Consider the following 24,880-nt stretch of genomic DNA (forward strand, 5'->3'; position numbering starts at 1 on the left):
AACAGTGCACTGCTCCTGGCATCCAGCAAGAGCTACACCTGCCTCTTGCGACCACACCCTGGAACCAGCAGAGCTCTCCAACACACTACTTACTCCAGAGCTGCACTCACTATTCTGCTGGAGTCACTGAGTACATACATTACTTATCCTGTACTGACCCTGAGTTACATCCTGTATTATACTCCAGAGCTGCGCTCACTATTCTGCTGGTGGAGTCACTGTGTACATACATTACTTATCCTGTACTGACCCTGAGTTACATCCTGTATTATACTCCAGAGCTGCGCTCACTATTCTGCTGGTGGAGTCACTGTGTACATACATTACTTATCCTGTATTATACTCCAGAGCTGCCCTCACTATTCTGCTGGTGGAGTCACTGTGTACATACATTACTTATCCTGTACTGGCCCTGAGTTACATCCTGTATTATACTCCAGAGCTGCACTCACTATTCTGCTGGTGGAGTCACTGTGTACATACATTACTTATCCTGTACTGGCCCTGAGTTACATCAAGTAGATCTTTTTTTTAATTTTAAAAGTAAAAAACATAACAGCAACAAAAGAGAACAGACCCATAACTCACATAGCGACAATAACCAAATACAAATTAATAATACTAAATACATAAACATTTGTCTAAAACGTCCGGCTCTCGGTCAACGAAACTTGTCCTTAAATTATAACTAAACGGTCCTTCTGGTCAGGCTAACATACAACACACACACTACACACCATCCAAACCTATATAATCTGTAACTGAAGAAAACATGAAAAACGGAATACTAAACTAAGAGTTTGGGGGAGGAGACAAATAAATAAAGCTATATTTACCAACCTAACTCAAGGGATCCAGTCTGACCCAATTCAGACCTGCTTCAGTCCTAATTACAATGAACTAAAACCAAACCTAAATAAACAGCAGTTAAATGAGGGGAAAAAAAACATAAGAAATCTTATCAATATAACTGAACTTAAACCATCATTCTATTTTATATATATATATATATATACACACACACACATACACACACACACACACACACACACATATATACACACACACACACACACACACACATATATATACACACTCTTTTGTTTATTATATATATATATATATATATATTATACATACACACTGTGAGGTACTGAGGGGCGTGATAGTGGATGGTCGCTACATCGCCCCTAGGTTCCGTTATTATGCCTAGGGCGGCTGGAGGAAGTGCATGTCCCACTGTTTGAGACATGAAAAGCCAGGAGTGAAATGTAATCTCCAGCAAGTACTTGCTGGAGGTCTTTTCTTTAAAAGTATCTGGGCCTTTTTTTTGGAATGGATGTCAGGTTGGTAGTGGGGCCATCCATTCCACTTCCTCCACTCCAGGTTGTGTGCGAAGTCAATCAGCACAGGTGCTGAGGCTGGGCCAGCATAGATGTGGATATAAATAGCAGTGTGCACTGACACAGGGGGGAATAAGATCGCTGCTGGACCGGCTAGAGGTAAACGTCCTGCTGTGTGGTGCACCTGCTGAGCGTGACCTGGTCAGGCAGGGACTGCCTATTGAACTATTGCTGGACTGTTATTGCTTGCCTTAAGCGAAGGCTGAATTTGTGTTGAGTTTTCTGGACTGAAATAAATGCAGGTCACGCCTGCTCTTGGACTTTATCCACTTGTTTTCCATCTTTGACTGCCGCAACCCGCACTCTACCGAGCTGTCCTCCCACAGCACACAAAAATAAAATGAAATCAACTATCCCAACTATTCCTGAGCTAATTCCCAGCCACCACACACCCAGCACTCCACCCATACAGTGCAGCCTGGGGGCCACTCCTGCATCCCAAGTCCATGCCCAATGTCTCTGTCCAGGACGGGCCAAGCTGCACCGCATTACACGCCCTGCCCGCCGCAGCCTGAGGGCCATGCCCGCACCAACAGTCCGTGCCCAGTGTTCAATGTCCGGGACGTGTCGAGCTATGGCATAAATCCCCCTCCCCAACAAGCCCCCACCCAACCCATCTCTAACCCCAAAACTATATACATATCAAATATCATATATACATCTATAACACACATTTTTTAATCGCACAATTCCCACAAGCCGGAAAGCCTAAGTTCAGTTACCTGCAGCCATACTTCTTCATCTTTGACCTAAAACAAAAAGCTACTAGTGCCACACAGCCCCCCACCAGGACTGGATATGATAAGTCAGGCACCGATACTTGAAGTAGCCTATCCCTAGAGTTATCTGTCCCTAAAATTTCCCTACTCTTTTCCCTAATGCTGATCCTCAGAAAAAAAAACTCTCCCTAACTTCCCCTACGCTTTCCCTAAAGTGACCCTAACAATAAAAGAAAGCTGCCCCTAACCTAAATTAGACCCTCTCCATAGGAGAGAGGCCTTAGTCGTGCCCAACCTCTCATAATCCAGAGAGCGCACCTTCACCAGGTCACCCAGGATGTTCCTACATACCTCATCCAAGGAGAGGATTCTCTTGTCCGTTGACACTAAGCACCGTGCATTCCACACGTGAAACCTGACCACTAGGCTGACTAAAAATAAAGTGCAACGGTCCTTGCCATCAAGGTCTCTGAATGCTCCATAAGCCCACTCTGCATAAGGAAGGCTAGCCAGCCTAGGCCAACCAATGGAGGCTCCCACCCGATTGTACACTTCTGTATTGAAGGGGCACTGAAGCAGAAAATGCTCCATGTTTTCCAGCACATCGCCACACTCTGCTCAGGGACAACCCCTATCACTCAGAGGCCTGCACTTCAAGTTGACCCTTACACACAGTCTCCTGTGAAAACAGCACCAAGCCAAGTCCCAAAACTTCAAGGGGATCCTGTCAGAGTTCAACAAAAGTAGCCCCACCACCAGGTCCCGACTTGGGAAGTCTTTGAGTGCCAGGGGCTTCTGGAAATGGGTCAACAGGACCCTCTTGTCATGGAGCTTCCTCAACAGAGTCCTGATCTCCCACATTCCCAGACCCCACCGGCGTATCATCTTCAGAGCCAAAGTAGCATAAGCCGGTGGATGCCCGTGTGGTGTGCAAAGGTTCTTCACTTGCCCTCCTGTCTCCCAGTCCTGGAAGAAAGGCCGAAGCCATCCCAATAGAATACCCACGGAGGAGCCCTCTCTTGCCAGAGGTTGCCTATGTTGATCTTAACAAACGTGTTTACAAGAAACACCACGGGGTAGACCATAGACAACCCCCCTAGTCTCCTTGTGCGATATGTGACATCTCTCCTAATTAAGTTCAACCTATTCCCATACAACATTAGGAAAAACAGATTGTAGACTCGAGTCTAGAGAAATGTCGGCTTCTTCACGGCCGAGAAAATCAAAGGCCGCAAATCTCGCCATATCTGACTTAATGCTGGCAACGTTAATTAATGCCAGCGTCAACGGAGCGGGTGCCGCCATCTTTGATGATTGAGTTAAATGGCTTTCTTCTTCCCACTCTTTTTCACTTCAGGGTCTGAGGAAGACCCCTTGCTACGTTTTTTTTTTGACACCGAAAGGTCCATGGCAAGGGGCTCCTCAACCTCGTCATCCTTGTCACCGGGCCAGCCCTCCCCTTGGAGGTTGGAGGAGGTGGAGGGAGGTGGAGGGAGGAGGTTGGAGGGAGGGGGATGGAGGGAGGATGGGAGGGGGATGGAGGGAGGATGGGAGGGAGGGGGATGGAGGGAGGATGGGAGGGAGGATGGGAGGGAGGGAGGGAGGAGGATGGAGGAGGGGGGGAGGGGGGAGGGAGGATGGAGGAGGGAGGAGGAGGGAGGAGGAGGGAGGAGAATGGAGGAGGAGGGAGGAGGATGGAGGAGGGAGGAGGATGGAGGATGGAGGGAGGAGGATGGATGGAGGGAGGAGGATGGATGGAGGGAGGAGGATGGATGGAGGGAGAAGGATGGATGGAGGGAGAAGGATGGATGGAGGGAGGAGGATGGATGGAGGGAGGAGGATGGATGGAGGGAGGAGGATGGGAGGAGGGAGGAGGATGGATGGAGGGAGGAGGATGGATGGAGGGAGGAGGATGGATGGAGGGAGGAGGATGGATGGGAGGAGGGAGGAGGATGGATGGGAGGAGGGAGGAGGAGGGAGGAGGAGGGAGGAGGAGGGAGGAGGATGGGAGGAGGATGGGAGGAGGATGGGAGGAGGATGGGAGGAGGATGGGAGGAGGGAGGAGGGAGGGAGGAGGGGAGGACTCAATAAGAGGCTAGTTGGTTTACCTTCCTGCACCTGCGCCAGTATATGGGAAGATCTTCTTACCCGCATTTTCTTTTTTTTTTTTTTCCAGTGCCCTGCTTTCGCTTTTTCTGTTACCACTCCTTGCCATCCTCATTCACACTTTCATAGTGGGAGGAATCTGAAGAAGTGGCAGCCTCCTCCCTCTAGATCCTTCTGACCTCCTCATCCAACTTGCCCTCCCCTGGAGCCTCAGCCACGAGTCGCATCCGAAACAGGTGCCAGCATTGACCCACCTGCCACGTGGGTCTCCACCAGTTATCTGCTCCTTCTGCGCTTCTCTTGGCGCCTTAGTGCAGCAGCCCCAACATGTTTCTTCTTCACAGGCTCCTGGACTCCTCCGCCTCTGCTGGTCCCTTCCCCCGCAGGGGCAACTTCATGGCTCTCCTCCATTGGGGCCATGACCGCATTGGCGAAGGAGTGTGGACAGCGGCTGAATGGGTGATCGAGGTCACCACACAGGTGACACCTAATCTCCACACAAGATGCCGCAAGATGACCTACCTCACCACACAGAGCGCACTTGATGACATTACAGGCGGCACTCAAATGTGTGGGGTCGCCACACTTGTGACAGAGCTTCGGCTGCCCATGGTAGAAGGCTAGAATGCGATCCCTACCAAGGAAAGCCGCAGATGGTATGTGGGCCACTGAGTTCCCTGAACGCTTTAGTTTTACCATGAATGTCCAGGCTCCGGACCAGATGCAGTGTTCATCTCAGTTTTTTTTTGGCATATCCACTCCCTCACTGTATCGACTGAGCCAAGTCATGATGTCATAACAAGAGAGTGACTCATTACGGGTCAAAACAGTCACTCTCTTCACTCCAGTTTGGCGGGTTACCACTTGCGCAGCAAAACTACGCCAGCCGGGCTCGTCCTTCATCAGCTCATAGTTCCCCCAGAAGAGCTCAAGGCCCTCTGGGTGAGCAAAACTGATGTAGAACTCAGACGAGCCATAGGGATGGATAAGGGCATAGATGTCCTGCGCCCTAAAACCCATCCTCAGCAGAAGCTCAACCACTTTGCCCCTCGATGGGCATGCATCACTGCCTCTCCACTGAAGACAGGCCACGTTCCTATGGCCAATGTCCTGCCTGGTTGTCGGCAGGGACCATACAGTCTTCCCCCTTTGCTCTCAGAAGGCTCCAAGTCCATGTCTCTCTACCCAAAGAGACAAGTCCACAACTCTACCTTCTACAGTCATTGAGCTCTCCCTGCTCCTCAAAGCCTCCAGGAGATGCCGCTGTAAGACACCGTCCCCGGAGCCCCAAGGAGGATGCCTCTCCCCTCCCCCGAGTGGCGACACTGGCATAACTTCTGCCAGATGTTGTCGCCGCTGGAGGGCCAACTGGATCCTGTCTCACCCCCAACCATCTACTGAAACCATACCTGCTTGTTCAGCAGGCAATGAGCCTGGGGGTTTGGGGATATTTGGAGGTATAGAAACAGCGGTAACAGGGGTACTCACATTCACACTCTTCACAGCTTTTACACCCTTCTCCTGACCAGGACCTGCCTTTTGCTTAATTAATTTTTCCCCAGAGGGCAAGTCCCCAACCTCAGCAGCCAACTGAGGCTGCAAAACCACATCCGCTGTGTGTAATTTCTGAAGCTCCGCCCACACAAGCGACTCTGGGACCTGCAGCGGGACATCCAGGATGGGTGGGAGGATTGGCCGACCCGACCACCACCCACTGCAGCCCCTCAGCCCCTGACAGGCACTTCAGGGACACAGGGGGGACAGCCAAGCTGCCATCTTTTTTAACGGTACCCGACGCCGGATCACTTCCCCCTCCCACTGGGTTGCGACCAACCGCACCAACACCTCCGGTATGGCCACGACCCTTCATTTTGCCCTTTTCACGACCTTCTCTGCCTCCTTAACTCCTCCAGTCCCACTACTGGCACAAGCGGGCTTGGAGTTTTGGGTCGCATTAACCCTCTCTTTCCTGGTCCCCTGCAGCGGACTCACAAGAGAGGCCGGGTCTAGGAGCCCAGGGCTAGCCCCCTGACCTAACTTTGCAGCCAGGCCAGGGTGCTTGGTTACATAAACGAACCTCTCCTGAATGTAAGCTTGATTCTTCTTTTTCTTGGTCTTTTTTCTTCCTGCTGCCGTTTCTGGTGGCAGTTCATCCCCAAAGTGCATTGCCTGCATTCTTGCAGGGGACTCCTGCAGCATGATCTGCTGCATCAACAGCGCCCCCTGTCCACTGCTGCTGCTCTTGTAGTCACTGCCATCTGGATCTTCTGATGTGGGCAGGCAAACCTACTCCGCCGGGATGCTGGTGCCCGTTCCTGGTTGCAGCGAGGACTGCTGCTCAGCAGAGCATGCCGCCCGCCCCTCCAAAGCTTCCGATTCCTCTGAGCTGCTATGCTGGTATTTTCCCCCCAGTTTTTCTGCTGCCAGGGCTCCTGGCTGCCATCTGGGAGAACCGCCTGTCATTAAGCAACTTCTCCCTAAAGGGGCCGCTGGTCTTCAGGATCCTCTCCCATCTCCTCCTCATACATTTCGATCGCCTCTTCACAGGCTTTAATTTTCTGTCTTATTGCCATCTTTTTACGACGGAAGGCTCGTTCCATGTCGCAGCGGCAAGCTTGTAGCTCTCTGCGCTGCTTCACTAGCTCCTTCCCAGCCTCTTCATAGTCCCGCATATGTGTGGCGATATGGGATGCCAGCTCCTCCACGGACTCTCCCTTTTGGCGTTCGCCCCAGCTTATAGGCTCCCTTTTGGCACTGACCTGCTTTCCTTTAGCCTGGATTCTTGTCCTCCTGGACTCTGTATCCAGCTGGGGAGTCAGGGTGACATTGCTGCTGCCCCGACTAGCTTTCTTTCCCTCCTGGGATTCAACCCTCCCTCCCCCCAACCAAAGCCGGAGGGAGGAGGTCAGGGGCTCCATTGCTGCTGGAAGCCCCAGAAATAGCACGCCTTGCTGTGCCTTAGACGACCATAACCTCTGGATCTCAGCAGAGCTCACTAGCACACAGCGTTCTCCAGAGATGCACTCACTATTCTGCTGTGTCACTGTGTACATACATTACTTATCCTGTACTGATCCTGAGTTACATCCTGTATTATACTCCAGAGCTGCACTCACTATTCTGCTGATGGAGTGACTGTGTACATACATTACTTATCCTGTACTGATCCTGAGTTACATCCAGTATTATACTCCAGAGCTGCACTCACTATTCTGCTGGTGGAGTCACTGTGTACATACATTACTTATCCTGTACTGATCCTGAGTTACATCCTGTATTATACTCCAGAGCTGCACTCACTATTCTGCTGGTGGAGTCACTGTGTACATACATTACTTATCCTGTACTGATCCTGAGTTACATCCTGTATTATACTCCAGAGCTGCACTCACTATTCTGCTGGTGGGGTCACTGTGTACATACATTACTTATCCTGTACTGATCCTGAGTTACATCCTGTATTATACTCCAGAGCTGTACTCACTATTCTGCTGGTGGAGTCACTGTGTACATACATTACTTATCCTGTACTGATCCTGAGTTACATCCTGTAGATCTTTTTATTATAAAAGTGAAAAACATAACAATAAACAGAACATAAATATCGCTCACTTGGCATAAAACATAAACATAAAACCAAAACAAATTATCACTTATATTAACTGCACTTTGCCTTACTGCAGGACAAAGGAACAAAAGCAAAAGGTCCATCTGGTCCAAACAATACACAGCACACTACACCAACCTGCACTCCAAACTACACTCACTCATCCTCACCAATACATATACGCTACATACTACATATAACAATATACACACATGTAAGAAAACAACCATAACTCACAGGATCCAGCCTGAAATCCCAAAAAAAAGAAGAAAGAAGACGACTAATAACCAAAGCAATTATATAATAACAATAATGCAAATAACAAAAGTAGTAACAATAAGAACAACCCAATACCTTTTTTTTTTTATTTTTTTTTTTATATTTTTTGCAAGTTTTTTTTTTTTATTTATTAATTTTTAAATTTTTTTTTTTTTTTTTTTTTAATGCCCACCACCTAAAAAAAATAAAACCTTACATAATCCTAAACTAACCCTATATCCAGACCAAACCACCACACACCCCAAACAACCCCCTACGGTGCAGCCTGGGAGCCACGCCTGCATCCCAAGTCCGTGCTCAATGTCTATGTCCAGGACGAGCCGAGCTGCACCGCATACACACACCCTGCCCGCCGCAGCCTGAGGGCCACACCCGCACCAACAGTCCGTGCCCAGTGTTCATTGTCCGGGACGTGTCAAGCTACGGCTGAGGCATAAATCCCCCCCCCCTCCCCCCAATAAACCCCCACCCAACCTATCTATAACCCCTAACCCTATATACAAAACAAAACATAACATAACATATAACATCTCTTATACTACACAACTACAAACCATATAACATATCTTATACTACACAACTACAAACCAACACTACATATTAATACCCAAAAGCCTAAGGTTCAGTTACCTGCAGCCGTACATACTTTATCTTTGACCGAAAACAAAAACTCTACTAGTGTCACACTCAGCCCTCCACAAGGACTGGATATGATAAGCTGGGCACCGACCAAATAGAGAAAAACTATCCCTATAGTTAATCTGTCCCTACAATGTCCCTACTCCTTCCCTAAAACTTACTCCAGAGAAACTGTCCCTACCTCTCCCTATTCTGTCCCTACAAAGACCCTATCAATAAGAAGACTGTCCCTAACGAAATACAAACCCTCTCCATAGGAGAGAGGCCTTAGTCGTGCCCAACCTCTCATAATCCAGAGAGCGCACCTTCACCAGGTCACCCAGGATGTTTCTATTCACCTCATCCACGGGGAGGATTTTCTCTTCCGTCGAAACTAGACACCGTGCGTTCCAAATGTGAAACCTAACCACTAGGCTGACTAAGAATGAAGTGCACCGGTCCCTGCCACCAAGGTCCCCGAATGCCCCATAGACCCATTCCGCATACGAGAGGCGTGCCAACCTGGGCCAACCAATGGAGGCTCCCACCCGTTTGTACACCTCTGTATTAAAGGGACACTGAAGCAGGAAATGCTCCATGCTTTCCAGTACGTTGCTACACTCCTGGCGGGGGCAACCCCTATCCACCAGTGGCCTGCTCTTCAAGTTGCCCCTTACATACAGTCTCCCGTGGAAACAGCGCCAAGTCAAGTCCCAAAACTTCAAGGGGATCCTGTCAGAATTCAATAAACGTAACCCTCCCTCCAGGTCCCGACTTGGGCAGTCCTTGAGCGCCAGGGGCTTCTGGAAATGGGTCAACAGAACCCTCTTATCGAGGAGTTTCCTCGACAGAGTTCTGATCTCCCACATCCCCAGACCCCACCGACGTATCATCTTCAGAACCACGGTAGCGTACGCCGGAAGATGCCCGTGCGGCGTGCGAAGATCCTTCACTCGCCCTCCTGTCTCCCATTCCTGGAAGAAAGGCCGAAGCCATCCCCAACAGGAGAATACCCACGGAGGAGCCCTCTCTTGCCAGAGGTTGCCTATATTGATCTTAACAAAGGTGTTTACGAGAAACACCACGGGGTTGACCATAGATAACCCCCCTAGTCTCCTCGTGCGATATGTGACATCTCTCCTAATTAGGTTCAACCTGTTCCCCCACAACATTAGGAAGAACAGGTTGTAGACCCGGGTCCAGAGAGGTTCTGGCAAAATGCATACGCTGCCCAGGTAGATGAATAAAGGGAGCAGGTATGTTTTGATCAGGTTAACCCTTTCCCGAAGGGTCAAAGACCAACCCTTCCACTGGGCCACCTTCTGAGTGGCACCATCGAGCCTGACCACCCAATTTTGCATGGGGTAATCTCCCCGGCCAAATTTGATGCCGAGAACTTTAGCCGAGTCCTGGGGCACTGGAAGGGTGTCCGGGAGACCAAATGTAGGATCTCCCCTTCCTAACCAGAGACTTTCGCACTTATCCCAGTTGATGCCGGACCCGGATGCTTCCGAGTAGCGATCCACCTCTGCCATCACGTACTCTGCCTCCCCCCTCGAGGACACAAAGACGGTGACGTCATCAGCGTACGCTGCCACCCTGAGGGCGGCTTCCGGCACCGCCCGATCCATCCCGACCCCCGCCATAAGCCCACCATCAATCATCCTAAGGAAAGGATCAATGGCAAACACGTACAGCAAGGGGCTCAGAGGACAACCCTGACGGACGCCAGACCCAACCTCAAATGGGTGACCGACCCAACCGTTCACTAGCGGGAAAGTCTCAGCCCCCGCGTACAATGTCCTGAGCCAATTGACAAACCCCACTGGCAGGCCATATCTCAGAAGAACAGACCAGAGGTACTCGTGATTAACCCGATCAAACGCTTTGGCCTGATCCAAGGACAGCAGGTACCCCTCCCAGTGACCAGCCCTACCCTGCTCCACTGCCTCCCTGACACCTAGAACAGCACTAAAGGTGCTACGGCCTGGAACAGAGCAATGCTGGGCGCCCAAGAGGAGCCGGGGTGCAAACTTAACCAGCCGATTAAACAGCACTTTTGCCAGAACCTTCCTGTCCGTATTGAGAAGCGCTATAGGACGCCAGTTCTCAATACGGCTCGAGTCTTTACCCTTTGACAGAAGGATCAAAGCCGACCTCCTCATTGACTTTGGGAGAGTGTCCGAGGAAAGACACTCATTGAAAACCTCAGTCAAGAGGGGACTCAAGAGGTCCTTAAAGGTTTTATAATACTCGGATGTTAAGCCATCCGGTCCTGGCGATTTTTTGAGCGCAAGCCCATCAATCGCCAGTTTAACTTCCTCTATGTTGATCTCCTCTGTCAAAACATTAAGGGAGATGTCATCCCCTGGCTCAGGAACAGCTTCAGCCAGGAAAGCCGACATCACATCTTGATCTAGATCCCTCTTTCTCAAAAGGTGCGAGTAGAAGGATCTGATGACTTCCAGAATCCCTGATCTGGACCTGTTCAGAGATCCCGTACCATCGATCAGTCCAGTGACAACTTTACGATTCACTGACATCTTGCAGTTTCTGTAAGGGTCAGGTGAAGGGTACTTCCCGAAGTCCCTCTCAAAAACCAAAGATGCGTGCCTATTATACTGACACCCTTTGAGCAAAGACTTCACTCTGGAGATGTCCTCTCGGCTACCTCCCGTCGAGACAAGATGTTCGAGTTTCCTCCTCAGGCCCTGATAAAGACGGTACTTACTCAGGCTCCTGAGGCTAGAGAGCTGGCGGAAGAACCTCGCTGCCCTGATCTTGAGCATCTCCCACCACTCTGACTTACTGCTACAAAGATCCAGTAATGGTACCTGGCTCTGCAGAAAATCCTCAAAGGACTGTCTTATCTCTGCTTCTTCCAGGAGTGATGAATTCAGCCTCCATAAGCCTCTACCCATCCGGGGGGTCTCTGCAACATTCAGGGAAAACAAAATCAGACAGTGGTCGGAGAATTCCACCTCAACAACAGAAACTGGTGAAGAGATGGCTTCCTCCTTCAAACAAAACCTATCTATTCTAGACCTGCACTCGCCTCTATAATAGGTGAAACCCGCGTGGCCTGGGGTGTGCCGGATGTGGACATCCACCAGGCGAGCTTCGCTAGCTATGCTATTAAGCGCGACGCTATCATAAGTCAGCTTGCCTAGGGAGCCTCCCCTGTCACGGGTCCTCGTGACTGCGTTAAAGTCACCCCCAAAGATCACCTGCCGACTGGTAAAAAGGTATGGCTTGATCCTCATAAAGAGATCCTTGCGGTCCCGCTTGGTTTGGGGACCGTAGATGTCGATTAGCCGAAGCTCTTGTCCCTTCATGAGAACATCCAGGATCAGGCACCTCCCTATTTCTAACTCAATAACCCGTCGGCATTCAACCGCTGCAGTAAAAAGTACCGCCACTCCGCTATATGGCTCGGCCGCAAGAGACCAGTAGGATGGCCCGGACCTCCACTCCCTCTTTGCTTTATGTATAGCTGCTAAATTTGGCAGCCTGGTCTCTTGCAAAAACAAAATGTCGGCTTCAACACGGCCGAGAAAATCAAAGGCCGCAAATCCCGCCATATCTGACTTAATGCTGGCAACGTTAATTGATGCCAGAGTCAACGGAGCGGGTGCCGCCATCTTTGATGATTGAGTTAAATGGCTTTCTTCTTCCCACCCCTTTTCACTTCAGGGTCTGAGGAAGACCCCTTGCCACGTTTTTTAGGCCCCCGAAAGGTCCATGGCAAGAGGCTCCTCAACCTCATCGTCCTTGTCACCGGGACCCGGGCCAGCCCTCCCCTTGGAGGTTACTGTACGCTCACAAGAGGAAGACTCGGCGCCCCCTGTAGGCCGCACACTTGCCCCAGGATCCTCACCCTCCACCTCCTCCTCTGAAGAAGAGAGAGCTTGGAACCTGTTGGAGAGCTCAACAAGAGGCGAGTTTGGTTTACCTTCCTGCACCTGGGCCAGTATAGGGGAAGTTCTTCTTTCCCGCGTTTTTTTCTTTTTTCCCCCGGTGCCCTGCTTTCACTTTTTCTGTCGCCACTCCTTGCCATCCTCATCCACACTTTCATAGCGGGAGGAATCTGAAGAAGTGGCAGCCTCCTCCCTCTGGATCCTTCTGTCCTCCTCATCCAACTCGCCCTCCCCTGGAGCCTCAGCCACACGAGTCGCATCCAGAACAGGTGCCAGCATTGACCCACCTGCCACCTGGGTCTCCACCAGTTCTCTGCTCTTTCTGCGCTTCTCTTGGCGCCTTAGTGCAGCAGCCCCAACATGTTTGTTCTTCACAGGCTCCTGGACTCCTCCGCCTCTGCTGGTCCCTTCCCCTGCAGAGGCAACCTCATGGCTCTCCTCCGTTGGGACCATGACCGCATTCGCGAAAGAGCGTGGACAGCGGCTGAATGGGTGACCGAGGTCACCACACAGGTGACACTTAATCTCCGCACAAGATGCCGCAAGATGACCTACCTCGCCACACAGAGCGCACTTGTGACAGAGCTTCGGTTGCCCCTGGTAGAAGGCCAGAATGCGATCCCTACCGAGGAAAGCCGCAGATGGTATGTGGGCCACCGAGTTCCCCGAACGCTTTAGTTTTACCATGAATGTCCAGGCTCCGGACCAGATGCCGTGCTCATCTCTATTTTTTTGCGGCATATCCACTACCTCACCGTACCGACTGAGCCAAGTCATGATGTCATAACAAGAGAGGGACTCATTACGGGTCAAAACGGTCACTCTCTTCACTCCAGTTTGGCGGGTTACTACTTGCGCAGCAAAACCATGCCAGCCGGGCTTGTCCTTCATCAGCTCATAGTTCCCCCTAAAAGAGCTCAAGGCCCTCTGGGCGAGCAAAGCTGATGTCGAACTCAGACGAGCCGTAGGGATGGATAAGGGCATAGATGTCCTGCGCCCTAAAACCCATCCTCAGCAGAAGCTCAACCACTTTGCCCCTCGATGGGCATGCATCACTGCCTCTCCACTGAAGACGAGCCACGTTCCTACGGCCAACGTCCTGCCCGATTGTCGGCAGGGACCATACGGTCTCCCCCTTTTGCTCTCGGAAGGCTCCAAGTCCATGTCTCTCTACCCAAAGAGACAAGTTCACAACTCTACCTCCTACAGTCATTGAGCTCTCCCCTCTCCTCAAAGCCTCCAGGAGACGCCGCTGTAAGACACCGTCCCCGGAGCCCGAAGACAAGGAGGACGCCTCTCCCCTCCCCCCAGCGGCGACACTGGCATAACTTCTGCCAGATGTTGTCGCCGCTGGAGGGCCAACTGGATCCTGTCCCGCCCCTCGACCATCTACTGAAACTGTACCTGCTTGCTCAGCAGGCAATGAACCTGGGGGTTTGGGGACATTTGGAGGTACAGAAACAACAGCAGCAGTCGCGGGGGTAACAGGGCTACTCACATTCATACCCTTCTCCTGACCAGGACCTGTCTTCTGCTTAGTTAATTTTTTCCCAGAGGGCAAGTCCCCGACCTCAGCAGCCGACTGAGGCTGCAAAACCGTATTCGCCGTGCGTACTTTAGATGGATTTTTTGTTGTTAAAGCTCCGCCAACACCAGCGACTCTGGGATCTGCAGCGGGACATCCGGGATGGGTGGGAGGATTGGCCGACCCGACCACCACCCACTGCGGCCCCTCAGCCCCCGACAGGCACTTCAGGGACACAGGGGGGACAGCCAAGCCACCATCTTTATTTATGCCACCTGGCGCTGAATCGCCTCCCCCTCCCACTGGGTTGCGACTAACAGCGTCAGTGCCTCCGTTCTGGCCACGACCCTTCATTTTAACCTTTTCTGCCTACTTAACTCCTCCAGGCCCCCTACTGGCACAAGCGGGCTTGGAGTTTTGGGTCGCATTAACCCTCTCTTCCCTGGTCCCCTGCACCGGACTCACAACAGAGGCCGTGTCTAGGAGCCCAGGGCTAGCCCCCTGTCCTGACTTTGCAATCAGGCCAGGGTGCTTGGTTACGTAAACGAACCTCTCCTGGATATAAGCTTTATTCTTCTTTTTCTTTGCCTTTGTCTTTTTACCTCCCGCTGCTGTTTCCGGCGGTAGTTCATCCCCAAAGTGCATAGCCTGCATTCTTGCAGGGGACTCCTGCAGCATGAACTGCTCCATCAACAGCGCCCCCTGTCCGCTGCTGCTGCTCTCCTACTCACTGCCATCCGAGTCATCTGACGATGAGGGCAGGCCGATCTGCTCCGCAGGGATGCTGGTGCCCGTTCCTGGTTGCAGCGAGGACTGCTGCTCAGCAGAGCATGCCGCCCGCCCCTCCAGAGCTTCCGATTCTTCTGTGCTGCTGGGTTGGTATTTACACGCAGTTTTTCTGCTGCCAGGGCTCCTGGCTGCCATCTGGGAGAACCGCCTGTCATTTAGCAACTTTTCCCTGAAGGGACCGCTGGTCTCCAGGATCCTCTCCCTTTCCTCCTCATACATTTCAATAGCCTCCTCACAGATTTTAATTTTCTGGCTTATTGCGACCTTTTTACCACGGGAGGCTCGCTCCATGTCACAGCGGGCTGCTTGTAGCTCTCTGCGCTGTTTCACCAGCTCTTTCCCAGCCTCTTCATAATCCCGCATATGTGTGGCAATACGGGATGCCAGCTCCTCCACAGACTCTCCCTTTTGGCGTTTGCCCCAACCGATAGGCTGTCTTTTAGCACTGACCTGCTTTTCTTTAGCTTGGGATCTTGTCCTCCTGGGCTCTGTATCCACCCCGGGAGTCGGGGTGACATTGCTGCTGCCCCGACTAGCTCGCTTTCCCTCCTGGGATTCAACCCTCCCTCCCCCCGACCGAAGCCAGAGGGAGGAGGCCAGGGGCTCCATTGTTGCTGGAAGCCCCAGAAACAGCACGCCTTGCTGGGCTAAAACTCTGGAGCTGTGCCTTAGGCGACCACACCCTCTGGATCTCAGCAGAGCTCACAAGCACACACCTTTCTCCAGAGCTGCACTCACTATTCTGCTGGTGGAGTCACTGTGTACATACATTACTTATCCTGTACTGATCCTGAGTTACATCCTGTATTATACTCCAGAGCTGCACTCACTATTCTGCTGGTGGAGTCACTGTGTACATACATTACTTATCCTGTACTGATCCTGAGTTACATCCTGTATTATACTCCAGAGCTGCACTCACTATTCTGCTGGTGGAGTCACTGTGTACATGCATTACTTATCCTGTACTGTTCATGAGTTACATCCTGTATTATACTCCAGAGCTGCACTCACTATTCTGCTGGTGGAGTCACTGTGTACATGCATTACTTATCCTGTACTGTTCATGAGTTACATCCTGTATTATACTCCAGAGCTGCACTCACTATTCTGCTGGTGAAGTCACTGTGTACATACATTACTTATCCTGTACTGCTCCTGAGTTACATCCTGTATCATATATTTAACCCTGAGGAAGAACCCTGAGTAGGTTAGAAAGCTCGCTATAACATGTATTTTTGTTAACCATTAAAAGGTATCTACAAGATTACTTGGTTTCTCTTACTGAGAACAATCACACTTTACTCCAGAGCTGCACTCACTATTCTGCTGGGACATTGTGTGAAGTGTAGAGATGACCAAGTATACTCGCTAAGGCACATTACTCGAGCGAGTAGTGCCTTAGCCGAGTATCTCCCCGCTCGTCTCTAAAGATTCGGGGGCCGGCGGGGGGCGGGGAGCGGTGGGGGAGAGCAAGGAGGAACGGAGGGGAGATCTCTCTCTCCCTCTCTCCCTCCGCTCCCCCCTGCTCACCGCCACAACTCACCTGTCACCCGCGCCGGCCCCTGAATCTTCAGAGACGAGTGGGGAGATACTCGGCTAAGGCACTACTCGCTCGAGTGATGTGCCTTAGCGAGTATACTTGGTCATCTCTAGTGATTACAAGTGGGGCTGTGATAACCTCTCAGTGACGATATTCATTAGAGGCGGGGCTGAATAAAAGGCATTTAATTAGAGATGAGCGAACGTACTCACTCGGTTTGGGTGTTTTTGCACTCGAGCACCGCTTTTTCCGAGTAACTGACTACTCGTACGAAAAGATTCGGGGGAGCCGGGGGGCGGCATGGTGGAGCGGGGGGTAGCAGTGGGGAACAGTGGGGAGCTTTCTCTCTCTCTCCCCTCCCCCCCACTCCCCTCTGCAACCCCCGGCGCCCCCCGAATCTTTTCGTCCGAGTAGTCAGTTATTCGGAAAAAGTGGTGCTCGAGAGCAAAAACACCCGAACCGAGTACGTTCGCTCATCTCTACATTTAATGTAAAACGATAATTAAAAACCCCATCATGGGTAATCCATTGGTATAAAGATTCAGTGATGGGGGGGGGGGGTTGTATTTTGGGTGGAGTTCCCCTTTAAAGTCCTAGGCATTACATTGAATTATTAGTTTTGTGCGCATCAACCAGTACACTGGGCCATTCTTGTTGGTCAGTAATTCTCTAATGATTTTTGTAATTAAGCATGGATCAGTTATTATTGGAAGCCTGTCAGCAGTCTGCTCCGTGTGTAGACGAGCCACAGTGTGCCCACCATGTATACAGAGCACCATGCCAGGCTGCGCAGAGGGGGCTACACCGGCTACTGTAACGATATCTGACAGGCACTGATGAAGCCTTCTGTATCAGGTGGGTTGTGTGAATCTTTCGTGCACGTGAGCAGCGGCATACTCCGGGGGTCTGGAGCAGCAACAAACACACAGAAAACCTGGCAGCCGCTCACACATTGGCACTGCCAGTCTGATGCAGCCAAAGACATTCTATCATCACAGCCAATATTATAATACAAACGCACTGCGGAGAACAGGGACGAGATTAACTCACCAAAACAAACAGCAGATATCAAGAGAATTAGACATATGAGACAGAGAGATAATGAGATACAGAGACATATGAGACATACAGATGTGAGGTAGATAGATGGATATATGAGAGATGGAAAGCTAAGAGATGGAGTTATGAGATGGATATATGAGATAGATAGATAGATAGGATACAGATAGATAGGTGTTGCTGCAGTTATTTACAAGTCGCTTCCACCAGTCAGCGGTATATATGAGTCTGGCAGTGATTCTACAATGGGGTGCAGAGGATTAAAGAGGTGACTTATGAGACTTTCCACACAACAGATATATCTAACTCATATCTGCGAGTGAGATAGATATGAGATAGAGAGATAGATATGAGATAGAGAGATAGATAGGAGATAGAGAGATAGATAGGAGATAGAGAGATAGATAGGAGATAGAGAGAGAGATAGGAGATAGAGAGAGAGATAGGAGATAGAGAGAGAGATAGGAGATAGAGAGAGAGATAGATATAAGAGAGATAGCTATGAGATAGATATGGGATAGATAGATAGATAGGAGATAAATAGGAGATAAATAGATAGATAGGAGATAGATAGATAGATTAGATAGGAGATAGATAGATAGATAGATAGCTATGAGATAGATATAAGATAGATAGATATGAGATAGATAGATAGATAGATAGGAGATAGATAGATAGATAGGAGATAGATAGATAGATAGGAGATAGATAGATAGATAGATAGCTATGAGATAGATATAAGATAGATAGATATGAGATAGATAGATAGATAGATAGGAGATAGATAGATAGGAGATATGAGAGAGATAGATAGATAGATAGATAGATAGATAGATAGATAGATAGATAGATATGAGATAGATAGATAGATAGATATGAGATAGATAGATAGATAGATATGAGATAGATAGATAGATATGAGATAGATAGATATGAGATAGATAGATATGAGATAGATAGATAGATAGATAGGAGATAGATAGATAGGAGATAGATAGATAGATAGATAGGAGATAGATAGATAGGAGATAGATAGATAGATAGGAGATAGATAGGAGATAGATAGATAGGAGATAGATAGATAGATAGATAGGAGATAGATAGATGGATAGATATGAGATAGATAGATAGATAGATAGATAGGATACAGATAGATAGGTAGATAGGTGTTGCTGCAGTTATTTACAAGTCGCTTCCACCAGTCAGCGGTATATATGAGTCTGGCAGGGATTCTACAATGGGGTGCAGAGGATGAAAGAGGTGACTTACGAGACTTTCCACACAACAATAAAAGATTGGGAGAAAAAGTAAGAAGCAAAACGCAACCAACCTGCGGAGGAGGCGAAACACAAAGTAAGATAACAAAAAGCACATGAGAGAAATACAAAAAAGATGAAAAAATGAAATAATATAACATTAAAAATGTAACAGATATTAACATGAGCCATTAGAAAACACTAATGCAACGGAGCAGGGAGGACATGCTGGGAGTTGTAGTTCTGAAACCGCCGCAGAGCCCAGGGTTGGATCTGGCTGTTCTATAGTAACTAGTGATGAGCGAGTATACTTGCTAAGGGCAATTGCTCGAGCGAGTATTGCCCTTAGCGAGTACCTGCCCGCTCAGGAGACAAGGTTCGGCTGTCGGCGGCGGGCAGGGAGCTGCGGGGGAGAGCGGGGAGGAACGGAGGGGAGATCTCTCTCCCCCCACCCCCCCACCCACCCCCGCTGACTGCCGCTACTAACCGCTCCCCCGCGCCGGCACCCGAACCTTGTCTCTCGATCGGGCAGGTACTCGCTAAGGGCAATGCTCGCTCATCCCTAATAGTAACCTGTTCACTATAGAGCTGATCCTATAGCCGGGCGTCGTGTATCTCCAGGGAGAAGAGCATTTGCCCCCAACCTGCATAATACGGATAATTGCCGCTGATTACGCCATTGTCGTGTTTCTTATACAACCATTAATGTTATTATTTACTAAGTGTCTCCATAGTGACGGCTCCTCCGATGTAAGATGAAAGCAGATAATTGATGTTTCCATTTGGAGATCTGAACTCATCCCCCCTTCACCACCCAGAATCCCCTCTGTGGTCTGCGGATAGGCTCCAGGCTATCAATGGGGGAAACTGCGGAACTAACAGCTGATACCCGGAATCTACTGCTACCGGATCACAGGGGACTACTTCTAAGGAGATACAGTAAGATGACATGATGGGGCTTGTAGTGCTGCGTAGGATAAAATCACACATAGTAGGCTTAGATACACCCGCAGCAGACAGTATCGCACATGATAGGATTAGATGCACAGCACAGCAGACAGTATCACACAGGATAGGATTAGATACACAGCGCAGCAGACAGTATCACAAAGGGAGGATTAGATACAGCAGCTCAGCTGACAGTATCACACAGGATAGGATTAGATACACAGCTCAGCAGGCAGTATCACACAGGATAGGATTAGATACACAGCGCAGCAGACAGTATCACACATGATAGGATTAGATATACAGCGCAGCAGACAGTATCACACAGGATAGGATTAGATACACAGCGCAGCAGGCAGTATCAGACAGAAGACGATTAGATACACAGCTCAGCAGACAGTATCACACAGGATAGGATTAGATACACGGCTCAGCAGGCAGTATCACACATGATAGGATTAGATACATGGCTCAGCAGACAGTATCACACAGGATAGGATTAGATACACAGCTCCGCAGACAGTATCACACAGGATAGGATTAGATACACAGCTCAGCAGACAGTATCACACATGGTAGGATTAGATACACGGCTCAGCAGACAGTATCACACATGATAGGATTAGATACACAGCTTGGCAGGCAGTATCAGACAGAAGACGATTAGATACACAGCTCAGCAGACAGTATCACACAGGATAGGATTAGATACACGGCTCAGCAGACAGTATCACACAGGATAGGATTAGATACACAGCTCAGCAGACAGTATCACACATGATAGGATTAGATACACAGCTCAGCAGACAGTAGCACACAGGATAGGATTAGATACACGGCTCAGCAGACAGTATCACACATGATAGGATTAGATACACAGCTCAACAGACAGTATCACACACGGTAGGATTAGATACACAGCTCAGCAGACAGTATCACACACGATAGGATTAGATACATGCTTTAGCAGACAGTATCACACAGGATAGGATTAGATAGAGCAGATATTTTTATTATAGAAGTATAAAGCGTAACAAAGGATTGTAACAAAATAACAGGAAGGATTGCCAGAATTGTAAACAACATAATAAACCAACTCTAATTATCAAAATACAATAATCAAAAAAGAGGATATTGACAAAATATTACAGAATAACCAAGAGAAAAACTGGTCTGGTCCACAACCATTCAAATGTGTCCCATTTCTACAAATGCTGAGAGTTGTGGTGATTAGATGGACGGTCTTGTCACCGGAGGCCCTAAAAGTGGTTCCCCCCTTGGCCTATAAGAGGCTCTCGGAGGCTCCTTGTGTGTAGTGACCTCTTCTTCTGCTTGTGTGGAGCTTGTTGACCACTAGACGCCTCTATGATGCAGAGAAGAGATTTCACCTCATTACCAGAGTCTGAGAGGGACGCAATATTGGGATGTGAGGAGCTGGATGGTGATATCAATGAATTGTCTCCCATCGGGCCATTCTGACCAGACTGTTAGGGGGTGTTTGGACCAGTGGATGGGAGCACATAAGGTGACCGGGCTTAGTACCCCCTACAGACCACCAGTAGAGAGGAGCATCTGACCAGACTGTTAGGGGATGTTGGGACCGAGCTCTGGGCAGCCCCTACAGACCACCAGTAGAGAGGAGCATCTGACCAGACTGTTCGGAGGTGTTGGGACCAGTGGATGTGTGAGGGCACACAAGGTGACCGGGCTCAGGACGCCCCCTACAGACCACCAGTAGAGAGGAGCGTCTGACCAGACTGTTCGGAGGTGTTGGGACCAGTGGATGTGTGAGGGAACACAAGGTGACCGGGCTCAGGATGCCACCTATAGAACACCAGTAGAGAGGAGCATCTGACCAGACTGTTAGGAGGTGCTGGGACTAGTGGATGTGTGAGGGCTCACAATGGGACTGGGCTCAGGACGCCCCTATAGACCACTAGTAGAGAGGAGTAGCTGATTGTCTGACAAGCAGCAGCAGCTCCAAACGTTTTGTTGTGCACCATCTAGAGACAGGGGGTGCCATCGTTACACCCCTGTGTCTGTCAAAACCATTTCCAGGCCCTTGTTTGAAGGACATTTGGTCTTACGACCCCCATTACATGTACGGCCTCTGTCACCCACCATCGCCTCTGTTCTCAGTGGTGTCTTGAACGATGAAACCAGACACTTTGGAGGGGAACCAGGTTGTCTTCAGAGATGAATCCAGGTTTAGTTTGGGATCAGATGGAGTTCCCGTGCAGAGTGATAATCGACAGAAGTGAGCGACAGGTAGAGAGTTTGTTCCTTTCTAAGGTGTATTTTCCAGGAGCAGTGCCACACAGATAACTTGGACTGTGGGTTCGGTGTCATCCTGCGTCTGCCTCCCTGTCCTCATTGCTAATTCTGCCTGCATCTGTGTTTTTGGAAGGCTGCTCGAGGCTCACCGAACTTTTCAAACTCCAGAGAACCGTCCTTCACCAGGTCACTAAGAATATTCCTACTTACCTCATCCTCGAGGAGGATTTTATGCTGCGTCGATACTAAACACAGTCTGTTCCATGTGTAATACTAAACTACTAGACTTACTAAAATTAGAGTGCAGTGGTCCCTGCCACCCAGATCTCTGCATGCGCCATAACAGCACTCAGCATAAGTAGGGTCAGCTAGCCGATGTTACCATACAGCGCGGCGCGTCGCTCCGGCGGCCTGGAGCCCTGTGTCGAGGTTATCCCAGCAGCTGTGGGCGGCGGCATGGGCGTGTCCGCCCGTAGGGTGCCGCCCGCCCTCCTCCGTTCTTCTTATACAGCAGTGGGCGGAGTTGCCTCCTCCCACTCTCCGCCCCTGGGCGGAACCTTGTGGTTAAAAGACTGGCAGTGAAGTGAGCTCATTGCCAGTTATTGGTTCTGCATGCACCTAGCCAGTCTGTCTGCGGTTCTCCTCAGCCAGTCCCTAGTTGTGGGTCAGCTCCCTCTGGTCCCCTATTACTAAGTCTGTTTTTGTTGGTTCTGTTTGCCTCTAATCTAGTCTGGCCCAGTCAGCACTAGTTGCTATCCAGCACCCTGCCAGTTTGCCTGTGAGTTCCATCTCCAGCCTTGTAAGTTTTGTTGGTCTGATTCATCTGCCTCCCCTGTCGGCACTCTGTCCCCCCCATTAGGTAGTTTCCTGCTTGTCAGCCGCCAGGTCCCTAGCCAGTGCAGGGACCGCCGTCCAGTTGTCCGCCTGGGGTTAGCCAGGGCCGAGGCAAGTAGGCAGGGACAGTGGGGTGCGGGAAGATCAGGGCACCCCACTTGGCGCTTGGGGGGCAGAGTGCCGTAACATAATAACTGGCCCTTAAAATACTGTTTTTCTTTTCATGGCGGCGATCAACGCCCTTGCAAACCAGCTGCAAGACCTGGTGCCGGTGATCCGGGATTTGTCAGCTCGCATGGTGGCCCAGGAGCAGTGGGCGTTGTCGCAGGAGCAGAATGCTGTTACCAGTCCCGAACCCAAGTGCCCTCTTCCCGAGGTGTTCTCTGGGGAGAGGAACAAGTTTTTCGTTTTTCAACAGGCGTGTCGCCTGTTTTTTCGGATGCGTCCCCGCTTTTCCGGCTCGGAGGTCCAGAGGGTCGGGCTCATAATGTCCCTGCTGCGGGGCTCTGCCCAGACTTGGGCCTTTTCCATTCCTGAGGGTTCCCCCTCCCTGCATTCGGTGGACTCCTTTTTTCAGGAACTCGGGGGCATCTTCGATGAACCGGACAGAGTGGGGTTGGCGGTTTCACGGTTGCTGGCGCTGCATCAGGGGTCGCTTTGTGTGGAGGATTATTGCTCCAGTTTCAGACGCTATGCGGGTGATACTGCATGGAACGATAGCGCCCTGAAAGACGTTTTTATGCAAGGTCTCTCGGACGCGGTCAAAGAACTGTTGATCTCCCATCCCGTTCCCGGGTCCTTAAAGGAGGCTATGGAGTTAGCAGTGAAGGCAGATAGGAGGCTCAGGGCTGGGAAGCAAGATAGACCGACCCATAGAGTCAGGGAGGTCATTTGTCCTGTCCCCTCCCCGTCCGTACCAGTCTCTGTTCCCGAACCTATGGAACTGGACCTGCTGGACCCCGAGGAGCGACGCCGGATTCGGTTATTACATCATCTCTGTCTCTACTGCGGGAAAGCTGGACATCGGGTGATAACCTGCCCCCGGAGGCCTCAGCGTCCACAGTCTGAATCGGCAGAAAGACTTCCAGTCCTAGGCGATTGCAGGGAGGGTCGCCTAGGACCTCAGGTACGTCCTAGACTTCTGATACCCTGTCAGGTTAGATTCCGGAACTTCTCCCGCCTAGGGCAGGCGTTTATTGATTCCGGAGCAGCTGCTAACCTGATAAGCATGCGTCTCGTTGAGCCCCTGAGGGCTGAATTTGTGGCGCTAAAGACGCCAATTCCTTTTGCTAGCATTGATGCTACTCCTCTTGCTTCGGGCTTGGTACGATGGAGGACCCCAGTGTTACAACTCACTGTGGGGGGTCGCCATTCGGAAGGTCTATCGTTCCTGGTAATGGAGAAAATGTCGGTAGACATGATACTAGGGATGCCGTGGCTGGCGTTGCACAACCCCCAATTCGATTGGGCCACTGGGGAGCTAACCCAGTGGGGGCCATCCTGCCATAGCCATCACGCTTCCCTTCCTCCCTGCCCAGTCGATACCGCACTCAGTCCCCGAGGTCTCACTTACCTTCAAAACCCGTCCGCCCGCCCTGCTGCTGATGTCGCCACCGATGCCCTGCATAGGGGACGGAAGAAAGGGGTGGGGTCTCGTATGCAGTTGCGTTGTGAGGAGAGTCTGTCGGTATTTGAGCCGTACAGGGTGGGACAGAAGGGGTACCGGTCCTCTGGAAATCGCAAAAGGAGGGGTCGCAGGGGGTTCCATAAGTCGTTGTCGAAACCTGTTGTCTCTTCGGTGATGCCCACCTCCGGTCCCCCGCCGCCCACCCTGGTCTGTGATGAAGTGGAACACGAGGCTCAGGAGATCCCGGATTCTCGCCGGGGTACAGGAACCTTACAATATTTGGGGCCCCGGAAGAGTTTTTTGGAGTATGATAGCTCAGATGACAGTGATTTTAAAATTGGAGTTGCCTCATATTTTGAAGACAGCGTCATTGGGA

The sequence above is a fragment of the Eleutherodactylus coqui genome, chromosome 13, assembly GCF_035609145.1.
Source record: "Eleutherodactylus coqui strain aEleCoq1 chromosome 13, aEleCoq1.hap1, whole genome shotgun sequence".
NCBI classification, from domain to species: Eukaryota; Metazoa; Chordata; class Amphibia; order Anura; family Eleutherodactylidae; genus Eleutherodactylus; species Eleutherodactylus coqui.